Below are 21,414 nucleotides of genomic sequence, written 5' to 3' on the forward strand. Positions count from 1 at the left end.
CGGAGGTTGGTGGGGTGGTGTATGAGAACGAGGGGGATCCTCTTTGGGCGGTTGTGGTGGGGGCGGGGTGTGAGGGATGTGTTGCGGGAAATGCGGGAGGCGCGGTCAAGGGCGTTCTCGACCACTGTGGGGGGAAAGTTGCGGTCCTTGAAGAACTTGGACATCTGGGATGTGCGGGAGTGGAATGCCTCATCCTGGGAGCAGATACGGCGAAGGAGGAGGAATTGGGAATTGGGGATGGAGATCCCTCTAGCCATCTCCTCTATCCATCTTTGATTCGCCTCTCCCTCTCTCCCTATTTATTTCAGAACCCTCTCCACATCCCCCTTTTCTGATGAAGGGTCTAGGCCCGAAACATCAGCTTTTGTGCTCCTGAGCTGCTGTTTGGCCTGCTATGTTCATCCAGCTCCACACTTTGTTATCTCAGATTCTCCAGCGTCTGCAGTTCCCATTATCTCTGATACAAAATGTGTACATTACTGGTTAAAAATACTGAAATAATTTCATTGTCTTCAACTTTAAAATCAAATGCTGGAGTCTGCAGCTCAAAAGACATCAGAAGCACTGGGGTGAGGGGAAACCCACAGTTCATGAAATGCCCAGGATTCAGGGTAATGTCACTGAGCAATTGCCCGTGTGTGATAACATCACCCACTTGAACACAAGAGCATTCGAGTCTGCACAAACATTTGGTGTGCACAAAGGATGTGAGGGTGTGTGGAGTGATCGAAAGGAGATTGATCAGAATGATTCAGGAACTGAGGGATAATAGTTGTAAGGTCAGGTTGGAGAAACCGAAGTTTTTTCTGCACAAAGCGAAGGAGACTGATGATCTTTGACAAAGATGTCTAGGTCTATGATACTCCCGAACATCCCAGATGTCATCTTTTTTCACGAACTGCAACTTCCCCTCCACAGTGATCAAAAATGCCCTCGACCGTGTCTCCTGCATTTCCCGCAAGTCATCCCTCTCACCCACTATTCGCAATAATAACCAAAACAGAATCCCCCCTTGTCCTCACGTACCACCCGACCAACCTCCAAATCCAACGCATCATCCTCCGACATTTCCGCCATCTGCAATCCGACCCCACCACCAAAGACATTTTTCAGTTCCTACCCTTATCTGCTTTCCGGAAGGACCGCTCCCTCTGTGACTCCCTTGTCCGCTCCACACTCCCCTCCAGCCCCACCACCCCCTGCACTTTTCCCTGCAACCGAAGCAAGTGCCATATCTGCCCCTATATCTCCCCCTTCACCCCGATCCCAGGCCCGAGGAAGACTTTTCACATCTAACAGATGTTCATCTGCACATCTGTCAATGTTATGTACTGTATCCGCTGTTCCCGTTGCGGCCTCCTCTACCTCGGGAAAACCAAACGGAGGCTTGGGGACCGCTTTGCGGAACACCTACGCTCTGGTCGCAACAAACAACTGCACCTCCCAGTCGCAAACCATTTCAATTTCCACACCCCCCCCCAACTCCTCGGATGGCATGTCCATCCTGGGCCTCCTGCATTGCCACAATGATGCCACCTGAAAGATGCAGGAACAGCATCTCATATTTCGCTTGGGAACTCTGCAGCCAAAGGGTGTATCAATGTGGATTTCACAAGCTTCAAAATCTCCCCTCCCTCGCCCACATGCCAAAACCAACCCAGCTAGTCCCTCCCTCCCTAACCATTCCTCCCATCTCAAGCCCCACCCCCATCTCCTATCCACTATCTACACCCAACACCCACCCCCGACCTGTCCATCCTCCCTGGACTGACCTATCTCCCCCTAACTCCACATCGACATTCTCCTTCACTGGTTCTAACCCCAACTCTCTGACCTGACTGTCTCCTCCCACCTTATCTTCCCCTTTATCCATCTTCTATCCCCTTCCCTGTCTCCCTATTTATTTCAGAATCCCCTTCCCCTCCCCCATTTCTGAAGAAGGGTCCCGACCTGAAACGTCAAACTTTCCTGCTCCCCTGATGCTGCTTGGCCTGCTGTGTTCATCCAGCTTCACACCATGTTATCGTGGATGCTTGGAGACTGCTTTTGGAGCACCTACACTCCCCCCTCACTGACCTACCCCCACCCCCACTTCCCACCTACACTCACCTCACCTCTACTGGCCTCCTTCCTGCCTCCTCAATATGTCCGTCTTCCCTCCCACCTACCCACTCCTCCCTTCTCACTGACCAACCCCCCTACACTCACCTTTACTGGCTTTATCCCCAACTCCTTGACCTGTCCATCCTCTCTCCACCTATCTGCTCCACTGTCTACCTTCTATCACTGCCTCCCCCTCTCTGTATTTATTTCAGAGCTCGCTTCCACTCCACTTTTTATGAAGAAGGCTCCAGACCTGAAGCATCAGCTTTCCGGCTCCTTTGATGCTGCCTAGCCTGCTGTGTTCATCCAACTCAACACCTTGTTATCTCAGATTCTAGCATCGGCAGTTCCTGCTGTCCCCATCACCATTCATGACTGGTTGTAGCAGAATAGTTGGTCTGTTGATCTTGCAACCATTCCACCCTGACTGTAATGCGTTAGTTCTGCTGTTTGTAATGCAAGCAGTCGAATGCAGTAGCTATAATGGGTTGGCATCAGTTTCAGGTACACATGGTTCTGACCCCGGCACATTTGCCTGCACTTGTCACTGAACCATTGACCAGCTTCATGGTAATCATAGACTGAGGGATTCTCCCAGACAAAAAGTCACACATTCTGGTGGAATACAATTCTGCTTCTGCTGCTGTTGCTGTGGTTTCCGTCACCACATGAATGGCCATGTTTGAGCTGCAATAAGTGCAATGTAATGTCCCCCAGTTCAGACCGAATCCCCATCGCCCTTGTACGCAGTGACCTACTCTGTTTTCTGATGTGGTAGCACTTCCATTTTAATATTCTCGTTCTTCTGACGGTCTTTCTGTGGTGTCACGTCTCCAATTTGTTACATTCCTCAAAACACATTTAACATATTCATCTGAATCTTTTCCCTTCCAGTAGGGGCACCTTCAGGTGGCACGGTGGCTTAGTGGTTAGCACTGCTGCTTCACAGTGCCCAAGATGTAGGTTCAATTCCAACTGTTTGTGTGGAGTTTACATATTCTCCTGGTGTCTGCGTGGGTTTCCTCCAGGGGGTCGGCTTTCCACCCACAGTCTAAAGATGTGCGGGCTAGCTGAATTGGCCATGCTAAATTGTCCATAGTGTTGAGGGATGTGTAGGTTAGGTTGGTAACAAGGGGATTGGTCTGGATGGGGTGCTCTGAGGGTCAGTGTGGACTTGTTAGGCTGGAGGACTTGTTTCCGCACTGTAAGAAGGTTTTTAAAGAGAATGTTTCTCTCCCTGACCATGACTAAGAGCTCTGCAGTGTCAGTGATGCCAGCGTTATGTCGTTTGGAACCAATGCATTTGTGCACCTTGTGCTGTCACTCACTTCTCAGTGTTTGGGGATCCATGTTGAACAGGGTGTTTGAGCAACTTTGACACACTTTATCAGAATTTATTCAAAAACACAAATTGCTGAAGAAACTCAGCAGGTCTGGCAGCATCTGCAGAGTGAAAGCAAAGTTAAGCTGTTGGACCCAGTGATGCCTTTTCAAAGCTCCCAGTTTCTGCAGCAATTTTTCTTTCTTCAGATTTCCAGCATGCACGGTGCTTTGTTTTGTTGAAAATTCAGTCTGTGCCGATTTATTTCTGGAGAAACTCAGCAGGTCTAGGAGACAGAGAAACAGAGTTCAGGTTTCAAGTCCAGTGAGACCCTTGTTCAGAACTGGAAAAGATTGTAAAATGATCTTTTTAATACCTTGACAGAGGTAGAGGAGTGGTGACAGGAACCAGCGGGTGTGGGGACGCCGTGTAAGATACAATGGGCTTTTAATTGTGGTGAAAGAGGAGCAGATGTACAGTGAGAATAAATAGAGGTGTGAATGGGGGAGATGGGTTCTCCCTATTGAGCGCAATGTTAACAAGACTCAAACAAGACAAGGTCACATCGTCTGCATCATATCATGTCTCCATTAATAACTCTGAATGCCGTGCGCATGTATGAACAATATTATCCAGCTGCACATGCACTGATTAAACAGTGCATATAAAATCATTTCTCCTCCTTTCCATTTCAAACTACCGTGTTTTGTTTACATTGTCACTCACCATTCCTTCAGCCAAATTTATTCTGTTTCTTTCTCTGCGTTTTGTTTCATTCTGTCTATGAAGAAGAAATTGGCTACTGGGCGATATCATGTAAGTCCTGCCCAGTCTGCACAGACACTGTCCCCTCTTCCTTACTGTTTCTTAATCAATCACATAGATATTGTCTCTGACCCTTTGCTCCCAATAAGCAAAGCAATTGGAAATGTAACGTTTACTTTTGGGCTAAGGCCAACAAATCGGGAAAGAAAAGCTGTATAAATGGCAAAAATGTTGTTTGTAACTTTAGAAGCAAATTATTGAAAGTATTGTGTGAAAGATAAAATGTTGCCTTATTAGGGCAGTGAGAGGAAAGTTCAGCGAAATCCACATTTCAAGTCTTTCTCCAACATGTCTCCATTAATAATGTAGTCCGTTGTGGCCAGAGACTGTGTTTAGATTGGGATTTGTTGTGGTGGAGGAGACTTGTAACAACCTCTCGATGGGCTCTTCGGAAAGCAGTTACATGTGACATCGCATGTGGATGACACGGCAGAATCATTGAGCTTGTGTAGAGAAAGCATCACCTTTCTCCTTTACTTCTCTCACTGTGAGAGTAATTGGAGATGGACACTAAGACCGAAAGCAGGTGATGTCAGCATCCCACCCAGACCAGGTGTTGTTGTTACATTAAAAGTGTCAGAGTGAAAGGGGTTAACTGGAACTGTTTGTTCTGTGACTTGAATTAATGTCAGTCTCCATGGATACTAACTGTGTCACTGGAGGGTTTCCCTCTTTAATTAGTAAGGGGTTTCTTCCAAAGCGTTATCCCATTGTATCAGTGGCTGTGTCATCCTCAGCACGATTAGGATTAACAGCTCCAGAGAGAGGGGGAGATCAAAATCTGTGAAGAGCAGATTGGGATGTTCCAATTATGGATCAGAATCTCAGAGCCATAGACGGGAATGTTACAACAATGTACCAGAATCTGAGAGGAATAGATTGGAATGTTCCAACAAAGGACAGGAGTTTATCCGATGGCCTTTTCTGGATTTCTATCGATTGGATACGGTTAACACGGCGAATAGAATGTGTACGGATGGTTATTCAGGCTGGTTACTATCCCATCCTTGGGATTGTTGGAGTTCCTGGTAAGTCTCTCTATCTCCGTCCATTCATTTATTCTGTAAAACTTTGTGAACAGCGTCTCAATTTCTGTGATCTATATCTGGCAAAGATGTAAACTACTGTATTCACTTTCAATTACAAACTCAATTCTTATTCCATGGATTTTTTCACCTTCACTTGCAAACACCCGCGGAGCAACAAAAGTGTTCATAACCAGCATTGGCCCATTTTGTCCTGAGCTGATTTATATCACAATATTCCCTTTATCACCAATAATATTCCCAGTTTTCACTTCTTATTCACTGCTCTTTCTGAATAAACTAAAATCTGCTCCTTTACTGTTGCAGTTCTCTTCTGGCCACACTTGCAGTTACTAATATTTTAATTGTGTACTTATTCTTGTCTCTACCTGGACCTGTGCCATTTGCAAAGTGTGAGGGCAGTTTGATTCTAAAATGAGGTGGTTACAGCTTTGTGTCACTGGTTTCAGCATAACCCGTCGATGGCCATGAGTGGGGGCCATGTCCGTCATCTCCTCAGTGCAGTGCTCCAATGTATTCACTTGGTGACAGAGGCATCTGTCTTCACCTCACCCCCACTGACCCACTGCTGAGTGGGATACATTAATTCTGTCTCCACAGAAGATACAGAAAATCTTCCAGAAATTCTACAGGGCAGAGTGACTGTAAAAATGAGAAACTGTGGGAGATTAGAATTAATAAAGAGGAATTACTCAAATCTAATTGAACCGAAGATTGGTACGTTGCTCTGGTACATCCCAGAGTAGACATGGAGGTGGTAATAGAGCTAGTGAGAGAGCGACCGGGTCATACAGCTCTTCAGTCCAACCAGTCCATGTCAAACATAATCCCAAACTATCCTCGTCCCACCTGCCTGGGCTTGGCCCATACCTCTCCAATTGCTCCCTGTACATGCAATTATCCAAATGTCATTTAAAACTTGTAACTACAAGAAAGAATTATTTGCTCCCATACAAAAGTCTTAAGATTGCGGAATTTCTTGTTCCTGCAGATTGGAAAGTAACTGTTGTAACCCAGATAAAATCTGGAGTGGGAGCAGGAAAAAAACTAAAATTTGGGCAACTTGTTGCCAGTCATGAGGAAAATATTACAATCTTTTGTGGAGACTGTGAAAACGTGACACTTGGGGACTCATATTATGACTTGGCAAAGTCAACTTAGGTTAGGAAAGGGAAATCATCTTTGATAAACCTGTGGAGTTTGTGTCAATTAAAGCGTCCACAAATTTTGGACCTGCATCCAAATTATCCCCAGAAACTTCTTCCATTGCTGCTTCACAGTCTTCCCTTCTAAGATTGTATTCCTGTTAACTTTGACCAGTTCCCCCGTCATGTTTGTGCAGTTTCATTCCTCAATTATATTCGAGTCACATCCAAATGTGAGCAATTCATTTAAACTGAAAGAGGGAGGCTTGAGAGATAAGGCATGTAGAAAGATTGGAGTATTTATTCACTCAGTATATGCCATGTATGTATGAGACAGAGAGAAAGTGAGAGAGAATGTGGATGATGAGTTGTAAAAATAGAGAAAACTAGAATATCGACAGAAGTAGATGTACTTTCCTATTTGTTTTGGCAATTCCTGTGTGTTGTGATCCTTTATCCAGTGCATGCACGGCTGAGTAATATGTATATGTTGGTTGAAGCATCCACACATGAGGACCAGTGGGAGTGGTGTATTTGAATTTCCAGAATACTTTTGGTACGGTTGCACACAGGTGAATGGATAAAGCTGGAGTCCAGAGGTAAGGGGGGATCTACATCATGGATTGAGAATTGTTTAGTTGAGACCATACAGAGAGTTAATCCCTTTTCCAGACTGAACACTGTTACGTGTTTGGACCACAGTAATTTGAAAGGCATGCAGACAATTTGGATGTGACCAGCAATAGTATACATCTCATTTTGTATTGATTAAATGGTGCAAGGTTGGAAAGTGTTGTTGTCCAAAACGACCTGTATGTCTGTGATCAAAGGTTGCCAAATATAGTACATACAGGGGTATCAGTAATGAGGGAAGTAAATGGTATGTTGTCCTACATTGGAAATGATTCAAGTACAAAAATAAAGCCATGTTTCTGCACTTGTAGAGCCTTGATCAGAGAGTATTTTGGGTCACTGTGTACAATATGGTCTCTTTTGTAAGGAAAGATCACCTTCCCACAGGCACGGTGCAGACAAGTATCACCAGTCTCATCCCTGAGATGATGGCACCATGAGGAAACTGGCTGTTTAATCTGTAGAGCTGTGAACGAATAACAGATAATTCCATGAAAACTTAGGGTTGGTGATGAACAATTATGCCCAAACAACACATTGATATGGTGAGAAATTCCATACTTTACCGATGTAAATACATGTTGGTTTTACATGTAGAATTACACAGAGCTCCATGTCAATTGAGAGAGAAATGCAGACTCTGAATGAACTCTCTCCACATTGATGTGTGACCCTACACTGAATGTCATGCAGTTCACAATCCTGACATTAGCCATAATACCTTACTTCTGAAACAGAAAGCCATTCCAACCAGATTCTGACGTCCATAGAGAACACAAGTCTGTCTGTAGGAGGATGCGAGCTTGAGATTTTGCACAAAACATTAGGCTTCCCACCTCACTGCTGGAAAACTGCATTAACGTCCCACATGTGTACTACGAGCAATGGACACATGAGGAACAGCGTGAGGCAGACGATCTGTGCAGCCCGTGCTCCATTTGCTTGTCATGTTGGAGCATCAGTTACCTCACTCTGTTTCCATGTAAATGACTGTAGGGGCTGAATGGCCTCCACCTGTTCATATGTCAGTGACTCAAGGGGCTGTACAACAGGACAAGTGCCTAAGTGGGCTTCCCCAGGTTCCTGTGTAACAGCCCGAGGTGCGAACTAGTGTGACAATGCTGTAACTGTATGAGGTTATTTTGTTCTGGAATCTTTTAAGAGAGGGATTGAACAAGAGGCACAAAGCTGTCTAGTTAACACAACTTGAGTAAACAGCTTGAGAGGCTTTGGTTTTTTTCACAACATCTGTTAACTATTTCACGACTGTAGCTCTGAATAAATGTAAACAGAAAGGCACCACAGACTTCTGGGGAACAGGATTCCAAATTGCAATGCCCTTTTAGAATTTCTTCTCATCCATCTTATAGAATAAGAAACTCATGTAATGCAACAATGTAATCTGATCTATTCCCATTTTCCAGTATTTGGCCGATATCCATCTAAACCCTTCCTTTTCAATTAAGAATCCAGGTTCCCTTTAACTGTGTAAATGCACCCATCTCCACCACTTCTGGCTGCATTTTCTGTACACACGCCACTCTCTGCATGAAAATGTTGCCCCACGTTCCTTTCTATATCCTTCCCCTCTCGCCTTCAGCATAGGCACTTTACTTTTTGACTCCTGGGAAACAGATCTTGGCTTTTCAGACTGTTCATGCTCCTCATGATTTTATAAACCTCTGCAATGTCACCCCTCAGCCTCCATCACTCCAGGGGAAAAAGCTTCAAACTATTCAGCGTCTCCCTCTCGCTCAAGCCCTCCAATCCAGGAGCATGCTTGCCAATCTTTTCTGCTCCTCTCAAGGCTAACAACGTCCTTCCTTTAGCAGAGCCAACCGAAATGTACACAGTATTCTTAACGTGGCCTCATCAATGTCCTGTACAGAAGCAACATGCCATCCCAACCCCTATACCCAACGCTCTGAAAGATTAGGGCAAGGGTGACAAACATGTTCTTCAGATCCTGTCTACCTGCTACTCCACTTTCAAGGAACTAAGTGCCTGCACCCAAGGTCTCTTTATCTGGCAACACTCCCCAGGATCCTAGCATTAACTGTACAAGTCCTGCCCTGCTTTACTCTACCAAATGCAAAACCTCTCATTTACCTAAATTAAACTCCACCAGCCACACCTTGGCCCATTGGCCCATCTGATCAATGTCCCTTTGCACTCTGAGATAAACTTCACAACTGTCCATGGCACCACTTTTTAATGTTATCTGGAAACTTACTAACCATGTCTCTGATATTCACATCCAAACCCTTTATATCAATGATGGAAAGCAGGGAACTCAGCACTGATACTTGCGGTACACCGCTGGCCACTGGTCTCCAGTCTGTAAATCAATCCTCTGCCTTCAAGCCAATTTTGAATTCAATTGGCTATCTCCCCCAGATCCTATGTGCCCTCCCAATAATAAACTGTCTACCGTTCGGAACCTTACCAAACACCATCCTAAAGTCCATATAGACAACACTGCCTTCATCAACCTTCTTTATCACCTCTTCAAAATAATCAAGTCAGTGAGACATGTTTTACACTGCACAAAGCCGTGTTGCCTATCTCTAATCAATGCTTGCCTTTCCAACTGCATGTAAATCCTATCCCTCAGAATCCCCTCCAACAACTTACCCAGCTCTCATGTCAGCCTCACTGGTCTATGGTTCCCTGGCTTGGCTGGTCACTGTTTCCTTTTCCAGTCCCACTCCTCCACTGATCACAACAAATTTTATATGTAATTAGGTTGGTAATGTGGTCGATGATATAGGCTCAGACTGGGTCAGGATCAGTGTTAGGAACAAGCCAGGCAGTATTCTTTAATCTGCTAAAAAGCATGTTTATGACCAAAATAAATTTACACACGCTATGATGGAAAGAAGAATGTAAAACAGTTTGCGTCTGCAAATATGTACATTGATATTTCCCCTTTCTAAAAATAATCACACACACACACACACAGACACACACACACACACACACACACACACAGACACACACACACACATACACACACACTCGTATGTATGTTTGAAGACAAACTGAAATGTTAATTTGAAATAAATTTGTCCACATAAGAGATTAACTCATGATTAAAGGAAAAATATGAGACTTCCCCGAATGTTATGCTGCTTCCAAATGTGTTCTGTTCGCACAAGTTGTTGGTGATGGGATTCCTTCCTGGATCAGTTAGATTTGGCTGAATTTCCTTTGCTACACGCAGTGGGAGACTCTAGTGAATCGTTGTCATGAATCCTCCACCAGCGGTTTGACCGAACAATATGTTTCCGCCACATTTCCTGCTCCATGTCGGTGCATCATTGCTGCTGTCGTACACAGATCCATTTCCTTCGCAACAAGTGGGCCTACTTGATTTAAAGATATGTTTATATGTGCCTGCGTAATTTAAAAATAAAATGTTTAATGTCTTCACAATATCTTTGTTAAAATGAATGTGTCTTATTCCTGAATAAACACAGAAATTACTAGAAAAGCTCAGCAGGCTGGGAGCATTGATGGAGATAAATCAGAGTTATTGTTTCAGGCCCAGTGAACCTTCCTCAGAGCCTGTTGTATGTTTTTAAAAATTACTTCCTCAGTTTTCTTCTCCCATACACGAGGAAATATCCATCAGGTATTCACCAGGTATGCCATCTTGAAAATCTTATATAATCAAAAAGAACATTTCTCATTCTCAGGTCTGAGCTGTTCATCCTCCAGAACACAATGCCTTCATCCCAGGGCAGTGTGTCGAGAACCGTCTTTGAAAATTTTCAAACATTGTCATGTTTGCCCTACACAGATGCAGGGAAACATGCCTAAGATCATACCCGGCACACTTTGCAAGAAACGACATCATTCAATTCACTAGCCAAATCACTTGCAACATCTTCAGAACAATATTATATGATTTATGTACCAGGACGCACAAATCCCTCAATGGCACCGACCTCTGCGCTCCTTCTCCAGTCATATAATTTACTGCTGTTTTATCCTTTCGCCGAAATACAAACTTCCCAAAACCCACACTGTACTGTTTCATTTGCATTGCCGAAAGTTTGCTCATTCTCATCCCTTGTCTACAGCCCGTTTTAGATGCTCTGCCTCCACTTGACATCTTATTGGACGACACTGCTGGTGTACGAGCAAATTGAGCTCCAATCCTATCAGCCCTTGATCCAAAGCGGTAATCTAGTGTGTAAGCTGTTGTTGACCTCACACTGATCGCTGAGGAATTCCAGTAGTTGCAGATTTCCAAACTGAAAATAAATAATTATCTCTACTCTGCATTTCCTGTTAGCTAACCAGGACTCACTGTGTAGCAGCTGGGAAAGGTTGCAGGGCCTCTCCTGTGGTGTGCAGCTGGTTGTCCAGGTGTTTCTGTGCTCAGCAACACACCATTAGGGCTATTTGTTGTCAGATCATCAGGTAGAGGTTGTACTGTCAATGACTCTGATACTTGAGCATTGAATAAACAAGCACAGAATATAGACTGACATTTGAGTAGAATGCTGCACAGTCAAAAATGCTGTCTTTCAGATGCAGCAATAAAACTAGTCTGCCCTCTCAATCAGGTGCCCAATTTTCCCCGGACATGTGTTGAGGAGGAGGGGAGATTTCCTATCATCTGGTTAACATTTGTCTCTTTAACAACACCATGAACACAGATAATCTTAATGATTAATTTTATTTTTGGCTGTGGGTGCTATGTGGAAAATTGCCACAATTGGTACCCAATAAAATTTTCAAAAATGTCTTTGATGAGTGATCTTCCAGATGTTTGCAAAATCATAAGGGGTACAGAAGTGGAAAGAATCAGGGTCTTTTCCCCGGGACGGGGGAGTCCAAAACGAGGGGGCACAGCTCTAAGGGGAAAGGGGGAAGATTTAAAGGGACTTCAGGGGCAACATTTTCATGCAGAGGGTGGTGTGTTTATGGAATGAGCTGCCAGAGGAAGTGGTGGAGGCTGGTACAATTACAACATTTAAATGGCATCATGATGAGTATACGTTTGGGAACGGTTGAGAGAGGTATGGACCAAATGCTGGCAAATGGGCCCAGATTTATTCAGGATATTTGGGCAGCGATGACGAGTTGGATCGAAGGGTCTGTTTGTGTACTGCGTATCTTTATGTCTCTCTGACTCCATGTCTGAATACGTTATTTTAATCCTGTGTAACTCCTGAGAGAGGAAAAATGATCTCCTATCTCATTGCCAGAACCATCTCATTGTTTGAATGGGGAATTCCTTTCCCTCTGTAACAGCCTTGAGGGTTGGAGTGACAGAGCAACACACAGGATACGAGCTGCAGTTGGCAAATTGGACCCTGAAGCCTGCTGCTTAATTCAGAAAGATCATGGCTGATCTGTTTGTGGCTGAACACCCCTTTCCTGTTTATTCCCAATAACGGACTCTCCTCTCCATGAAATGTCAGTTGATCTCTGCTTTGAATATCTTCACTAACCCAGTCTTCTCTGGTCCCTGGGGAGGAGAACACCACAGACTGCACAATATTAAAGAGAAAGATATATTCTTATCTCAATGTTAATTAGGAGACTCCTTAAAGTGTGTTAACCTCACAGCAGGTTAACTCCTCTTTCAAGAGCACAACAAGTAGGAGCAGATGTCGGCCATTCATCCCCCAAACCTATTCCGTATTCCAATTGACTCTGTTCTGTAAAGTATTTACCTATCTCAGCCATCACTGCTCTCTTAGGAAAATATTCCCGATACCTTCTGACCAGCCAATATAAGAAATTGGAGCAGAATTAGCCATTTGGCCCATCAAATCTGCTCTGCTATTTGATTATGCTTGACATGTTTGTCTTCTCACCGTAACCCTCGATCTGCTTATTGATCAAAACGTATCTATCCCTGTCTTAGAGACATGGCTGTGTGTGTGTGTGTGTGTGTGTGTGTGTGTGTGTGTGTGTGTGTGTGTGTGTGTGTGTGTGTGTGTGTGTGTGTGTGTGTGTGTGTGTGTGAGAGAGAGACAGAGAGAGTGAGAGATGGAGCAGAGAGAATACGGTGATACTTATCCTGGCAGAGCGGGGAAGGTTATTGTTGCTTGTCCTGTGTTGCTGGACTTTTCTTCAGACTGCAGATACTGCACTGAGCTGGCTGGTGAGCTCAGGTCATGTTCGGTGTGGCTTCCTCTGCTAAAAGAATGCTCCCCATTTGTACTAGGCCATCCATCAGGACCTCTGTGTCCCTTTCGACAAATCTTGGTGCAATTGCCCCTTATCTGTCAGGCTCGGGGTAAACTGTACAGGGTGGGTCGAACTGAGAAAGTTCAAATGTGTGCCCATTGGCTTTTTAAAGTTGGCACCTGCGCCAGGGGTCATGGGATACCTGGGCCATCCAGGCGATGGGAACTATTACCAGCCATGATGGTTGGGACAATCAGACTGGCATTGAATAGAAGGAATGGCATGTGCTGGGGTAGGTAGATACTGAGGGGAGTTTGATAAGATAACATCAGAAAACTAGCTCAGCCTCCTGCAGACTATCCCTCTGTCACACTCAATTAAAATATCAGTGAGAAAAATTATTGTTAGATTCAGCCCAATGAGCCAAAGACTGTGCTCACCACACTCTCAGTCACAAATGCAGAACAAAATGCTCATTCAAAACTCTCCATTATCTGAACTCACAGCAATATCCTATTCACACATCATTCCTGAAAAACTGACCCATGTTGCAAGATGCTACCAAAATGTCTACATGTCAGCATTCTATAACTTGTGAACACATCCTTCCATGGCACTGTCTCTCACCTCCCCATCTCGTCTGTATAGCAAACCCCTCCCATTTTTCATATTTAAACTGATGCCCCACCATCTCTCTCTGGCAGTGATTCTCACACCCATGGCACCCCTTGTCATGGCACATTCGAGATATTGAGCTGTAAATGGATGGGAGCCGCACATCCTGTCACTTCCAGCATGGGCTGCAAGTTTCCCCAGGCTGGGCAGCGATTTAACGCAGCGTTACCGGGCACTGCACTGGGGTGGTCTGTACAGATCTACACGCTGGGAGGGTAACTGCTCCGGGATTACAGATCAGTTCAGTGGTGTTCACCTCACAGCCCCCCGTGCTGGAGGGATACCTGGTCCAGGTTTATAGATCGATGCACTGGGGTGGTCTGAACAGCTCCCCGTGCTGGACTGATATCTATTTGGCTGGTGAGGCCTGCACAGTGTCCCACTCTGGACAGATTGCCAGGTTGTATTGAGCAGGACACTAGCCTGGTCTGGACAGTGCTCAATGCTGAACAGATATTCCATCTGTGTTTGTGGTGACTGGGCTGGTTCCGTGAGGTGAATTGAGAATGTGAGATAACTGACCTCTTCAGCTGATCTGGCAATGCCTTTAATTTGTGTTTGCCAGTTGTGTTGAGTTTGGGGAGAGATTTCCACCGCGAGGCTGAGTGGGCCTCACCAAAACTGATGGGCAGAAGGGCCTTTGTGATGTGGATCTTTATGACACTATCACATTCTGTAACGGACATTCTCCGGAATGTTCTATAACTGACATTGTTTGTGAGCGGTTGGATGCCAGTTAATTGAACAAAAAATAAGATCCCGAGGGAAAAGATCCCGTTCCAGTGAGATGGAGACTCTGTTCCAAAATCCCCTCAGGCAGTGAAAGGGGTGAATACATTTTCCCTGCGTTCATGTTTCCTCACAACCAAAAATTGGCCACAAATTAGACGAAGAGACACAAAATTCCAAAATTCCTTTTTGAATCCTTCAGGAAGGCAACGTCTTCAACCTTTATATCAGGAACTGTAAAGAAGTAACCTGTGCCTGCTCTCAACTGATCGAGTCTGTGGGAATGTTCTAGAAACCATCTGTTCCCTGGATGTTTATCTGTGTGTTTGGGGAGGGAGTGTTTCATGTGTTTTACGTTACGTTTCTTGTAAAAAAAAGAGACATTACTGTTTGTTATTTCAACTTCATCTTTTTTTTCAATAAATCAGTGATATGTTTGAAAATGTCACTGAGTCCTCAATCAAACTGGTAACTTTGCCTCCGGGCTGATGTCTAATTTATTTATTTTCTTTCCTCACAGTTAACATAGTGACGATCTACGTCCTGCTTTATAAAGATTGTGGATTGTCTCCATGTGTCAGACGTTACCTGGGGGCCATGGCAGTGGTGGATCTACTGGTCATTATCCTCGACCTGATATTGAGACACATTCCCATTGTTTATGAGGAACAGTTTTATTTCCTGTATTCCATCCCTGTGTGTAATATCCACGCCGTCATGCTTTATGCAGCCACTGACTGTTCTGTCTGGTTCACCGTCACTTTCACCTTTGATCGATTTGTGGCCATTTGTTGCCAGAAGCTGAAAAGTAAATATTGCAGTGAGAAAACGGCGGCTGTGGTTCTGGGAACAGTGACTGTGCTGAGCTGTTTAAAGAACATTTTCTGGTATTTTAAGCTCACAGCTCGCTATTGGCTGGCGAACCTCCCCTGGTTTTGTGACGTAACAGCCGCTGTTCAATTCTCTCGTGCCTGGACCACAATCGAGTTCCTCCACCACATTCTAACCCCGACTCTCCCATTTCTCCTGATTCTGCTGCTCAATGTTTTCACCGTCAGACACATTTTAGTGACCAGCAGAGCTCGCAGGAGACTCCGGGCTCACAGCAATGAGGACGGTCAGTGTGACACAGAAATGAGAAATCGAAAAAAATCCATCATTTTACTGTTTGTGATCTCGGCCAATTTTATCCTGTTATGGTCAATATTAATGGTGTTTTCTATATGGTTTCGAATGTATTTGTTTGGGTATCAGTCTGTGTTCCTAGGTTAGTATGTGCTGGAATTGGGCTTCATGCTGCAGCTCCTCAGTTGCTGCACAAACACCGCGATTTATGCCGTGACCCAGACTAAGTTCAGGCAGCAGCTGAAGAATGTGCTGAAATATCCCTTTACCCAAATTCATCAATCAATCAAATTCACTCATTAATCAATCCATCCAGGATTTTCTCATTTCAGTTCAATGTTTCAGCAATGAAGCAGCCTGTCGCTATGGTAACAGACTGAGGGTAGTGCTGGTTTATCCAACCTTATCCCACAGCGGGTTACAGGGAAACATGTCAATGTTTCTCTCAACTCACAGGCCAAAGAGAAAAGGCACCATCCCACTGACTGTAATTATTACTTCAAATTATAATTGATAAATATGTACATTAAAGAGAGCCAAGCAGCAGAGTGAACTGTATCATTGTTGCTGTTCCTCCAGTTTCCGGTTGCCATCGATGTGGCACTGGAGGAGGCCTAGGATGGACATGTCGTCCAAGGGGTGGGAGGGGGAGTTGAAGTTGTTTGTGACTGGGAGGTGCAGTCATTTGTTGCGAGCCGATTGGAAGTCCTCCACAAAGCGGTCTCCGAGCCTCCGCTTGGTTTCCCCGATGTAGAGGAGCCCACATCGGGAACAGCAGATACAATAGACCGGATTAGGGGATGTGCGGTTGAACATCTGTTTGATGTGAAAGGCTTTTTTGGGGCCTGGGATATTGGTGAGGGGGGAGGTGAAGGGGCAGGTGTAGCACCTTCAGCGGTTGCAGGGAAATGTGCCAGTGCTGGTGGGGCTAGTGGGGAGTGTGAAGCAGACAAGGGAGTTGTGGAGAAAGCGGTCCCTCAAAGGGCAGTTGGGATAGAGAGGGAAATATATCCTTCGTATCCTCCACACTCCCCAGTAGCTCTCATCCCAAGACCAGCGTACCCCCACCAATCCCTGCCTCCTTAATCTGCCCATCTTCCCTCCCACCTTTCTGTTCCTCCCACCTCACTGACCACCCCCACCACCACCTCCCTATACTCACCTATACGAGCTTCACCCACTCCTCCTTGACCTGTCCGTCTTCTCTCCCACCCAATCAGCTCCACTATCTATCGTCTACCACCGCCGTCCCTCTCACTATTTATTTTAGAGCCTCCTTCCCCCTCACCCATTTCTGAAGAAGGGTCCCGACCCAAAGCATCATCTTTCCTGTTCCTCTGAAGCTGCCCGGCCTGCTGTGTTCCTCCAGCTCCACACTGTGTTATCTCAGACTCCAGCATCAGCGTCTCGTACTGTCTCTGAGTGAGTTATCTTCAATGTTCAGCGAAGTGATGGAAGGGAAGCGGACAGGGCTCTCAGGCATCACATTCTCAACAATAAGCTGCTCACAGACACTCACTATCTTCTAATGTTCACTGTCTTAGTTTGTCCATAGTCCCATTTTGCTTCTCGCATTAGATTTATCACCTTTCTTCGACACATTCTGGCAGGAAGGGGGCGTTCACCCACCATCACATCAAACATGAGCTTTCCTCATGGTGGGCCAAACTCGGGGGATGAGACAGTGAGAGGGAGAGAGGGTGGGGGAGGAGACAGATGGAGTGAGAGAGCAGGGGAGGCATTGAGAGAAGGGGGAGAGACAGAAGGAGGTGGGGGTTAGAGAGAGAGAGAGAAGGATCTGCGTCTCACTCCCGATTGTTCCCTCGCGTTTAAAATGAAACAATACCAGCCTCTGAGATAACAAGGCGTAGAGCTGGATGAACACAGCAGGCCAAACAGCATCAGACGAGCAGGGAGGCTGATGCTTTGGACTCGAACCTTCTTCAGAAAATGTCTAGGTGTCGGCCTGAAGCATCAGCTTTCCTGCTCCTCTGATGCTGCTTGGCCTGCTGTGTTCATCCAGCTCTGCACCTTGTTATCTCAGATCCTCCAGCACCTGCAGTTCCTCCTATCTCTGAACCAATGCCATCCTCTGCTGGTCTCCTGCCCCTACTGCACAGGGATGGGAGATGGTGAAAGCCAGCAGGGGTTCAGTCAGAGAGAGAGAGTAGCCCACAGCAGCATCAATACACACAGGCACAGACAGGCGCACACACACGCTTTCACACACACTCACAGTGTGCTGGTGTGGAGCGGATTGTAATTGTCCTAGGCTGGTCAGAGTGAAAATGCCAATGTTCAGAAATGTTTATGTTCCGTCTGCAATGTGATAATGATTGATCTTTTTGCAGTTTTCCGAGCATTATACACAATCATTGTAACTCTATTCAGGCACATCTGACTGAATCGTTTTGCCAGGAGACATGGTGAATGTTATTGCACTTACTACAATTTGTAATGTTTTGTAATCTACTCTCTTAGATCCTCATTGGGAAAATAATTCAAAAGTGGAGGGGTGAGGCTAGCAGTGTGTTAATTTCTCATTCTGCTGATATCTCAGGGACAACACCGATAGATAAAAACTGCTCTCAGTCTCCAAAGACATTGTTTGAAGAAGGAAACATCAGTGTCACCTGAGAGATTTACAGGTTTTCTCCAAAATTATCTGCTGCTTGTGTAGTGGCCACCAGACAGTGGCATTGTATCACTTTAAACACAACAGGGAGAAAGAGACTCCGAGCTTTTAATTCATCACTTTTTAATTCATTCATTCAAACTTCCATCCAGTAAGTCCCACTCTGGCCAGGAATAGACACAGAGACACACATATGGCACACATCAACTTTGCAACTGTTTCACTTTAGCCGCAAGAGGGGCGGGCAGAGTAAAATGGGGGAAGGGTGATAACTCCATTTCAGAGGACTCACACCCCAAACAACAAAGAGCCCACTGCACAAAGGCACAGACGCAAGGACATGCACTAAAACACACACTTAGATGCACTAGCTCACACACACACAGAGATCCAAACACACAGATAGTTTGACAGAAATAGACACGCACAGTTACAGAGATATACTCTTTTATACAGAGACATACACACAGATAGAGACAAACATAGTCACATATATACACCCATACACACACATTTATACACAGAAAAGCAGACACATACACACTTTAAACACATACTCACAAATAGACAAATATTCACATTTATACAAACACATACACACACAGGCACAGAGCCACACACATATACGCACAGACATGGCGACACACAGACACATTTATGCACACACATGTCCACACATATACACTCAGACCCAGTCATGCAAAGACAGAAACACACAGATAGACACAGCCACACACAAACGCAAAAGCACACACCTCAAACACACAGAAGCACACAGACACAAAGCAACAAGATTACAAGGGTCTAGGCCCGAAACTTCAGATTTGTGCTCCTGAGATGCTGCTTGGCCTGCTGTGGTCATCCAGCTCCACACCTTTTTATCTTACACATACAGATTCCATGTGCAGTGACAGGCACTGCCCTGAGATTAACCATCTTTATGAAAGTTTTTGTCACTCAGATAATTCCCAGCTTTTATGAATGAAATGCCAATGAGAAATGTCCCTCGGCTACTGTCAGGGAGAAGGTGAATGTGTTTAAGAAACACATGAGCATTTGTGCAACGTACATACGCCCAATGGTGCAACAGATCCATGTCATCACTCGATGTCCATCTGTGAAACTGATTGATGTTCATTCTCAGAAAATCATTAAAAATAAACTTGCCAGCTGTACTGGTTAAGTTCAATCCCACTCACATCTTCTGTTTGTGTGAAAGTATTGTGTTCCCCTGTGGGATAAATCTGGCTTGCCTGGCTACAGAAAACTCTGTTCCCTTGTCTGAATGAAAGGGTGTTGTAGCTAGTTTGAAACTGCAGCTTTGTATCCGTGTGGATTTCAGGCCTGGTGTGTGTGTGTGTGTGTGTGTGTGTGTGTGTGTGTGTGTGTGTGTGTGTGTGTGTGTGTGTGTGTGTGTGTGTGTGTGTGTGTGTGTGTGTGTGTGTGTGTGTGTGTGTGTGTGTGTGTGTGTGTGTGTGAGAGAGAGAGAGAGTGAAGGAGCGTGAGAGACAGAGTGGCTGTTTGAATGGGGAAGGGAGGGACAAACAGGAGCCATTGGATGGAACTTTTGAGTTGTTGCTTTCTCTCCCCCCTTTAATCTCACAAAGAAGCCTCTTACTCTGCTCCAGACCAGAGGGAGGTGTATGTCAGGTAGAGAGAGCTGGGAACTGACTGGATGAACTGGGATAACAAAGTGTGAAGCTGGATGAACACAGCAGGCCAAGCAGCATCTTAGGAGCACAAAAGCTGACGTTTCGGGTCTAGATCCTTCATCAGAGAAGTTGGATAGGGAGAGGGTTCCTTTCTGATGAAGGGTCTCGGCCCGAAACGTCAGCTTTTGTGGTCCTAAGAAGCTGCTTGGCCTGCTGTGTTCATCCAGCTCCACACTTTGTTATCTTGGATTCTCCAGCATCTGCAGTTCCGATGATCTCTGATACAATTTTAACCTCACTGCGAAGCCTCTTCCAGGGATGCCTATCCTGAAGAGGTTACCTTCCTCCCCTTGGACCAACCTCAGGGGCCACCTCCCCCTCTCTCCCGATTTATTTCAGAACCCACTCTCCATCCCCCTTTTCTGATAAAGGGTCTAGGCTCGAAACATCAGCTTTTGTGCTCCTAAGATGCTGCTTGGCCTGTTGTGTCCATCCAGCTCTACACCTTGTTATCTCAGCCATACTTCCTGTTGCCATGTGGATGGAGCCAGGAGAGGTGTGTGTGCACACACGTGTGTACTGCTGGAAACTCATTGCCAGCTTTGAACCTTTACCACCCCCTCTCTGAAACAGCTTGAGGCTGAAGAAAGCCTGAGGAGCTGGGTCGGTCCCTCATGGGACAGAGGGAAATCGTGAGAAACGATTGACAGAGAGAGAGAGCTGGGACTCACAGCAATGGGGAGGATCACTTCTTCAGATTCTGTCTTTCCTATCTCTGTCTCTGATTTTTCTGTCTCTCCCACTGTCTCTTAATCTGTCTCTCTTCTCGCTTTGTGTCTGTCACTTCCTCTTAAAGTCTCAGCAGTTGTCACTTTCCTGGTCCATTTCTCTCTCTCTCTCTTTCTCTTTCTCTTTCTCGCACCTCTGTTTCTGTCTCACACAGTCATCTCTTGTATTTCTTTATTTCATTCTCCCCTCCCTCACTTGTAACCTCTCATTTTTGTCACCTTTCCCCCGACCCCTGTTTTTCCCTTTATCTTTCTCTTTGTCTTTTTCCTCAGTCTTTCTCTGTGTCTTTTTTTCCCTCTGTCTGCATCAATGCCTCCCAGTTTTGCCTATCACTTTACACCCCCCACCCCAAGCGGTGTGTTCCCCATTCTGTCCTGCACTGTTTCCCTGGAATCTATCTCTTTCGCACTCTTCCCTGGGTTTCTCCCAATCTCTATCCTTCTCTCTCTCTCTCCCTGGGAGTTTCACTCTCTGTCTGCCTGTGTATCCCTATCCCTCTCTCACTCTCTCTGGGGTCAGATTTGGATTCAGTGCCAGAGTTGGGGGAGGGGGCTGAATAGCTTTTGAAGGGGGATGGTCCCTCTCT

The sequence above is a fragment of the Stegostoma tigrinum genome, unplaced genomic scaffold, assembly GCF_030684315.1.
Source record: "Stegostoma tigrinum isolate sSteTig4 unplaced genomic scaffold, sSteTig4.hap1 scaffold_54, whole genome shotgun sequence".
NCBI classification, from domain to species: domain Eukaryota; kingdom Metazoa; phylum Chordata; class Chondrichthyes; order Orectolobiformes; family Stegostomatidae; genus Stegostoma; species Stegostoma tigrinum.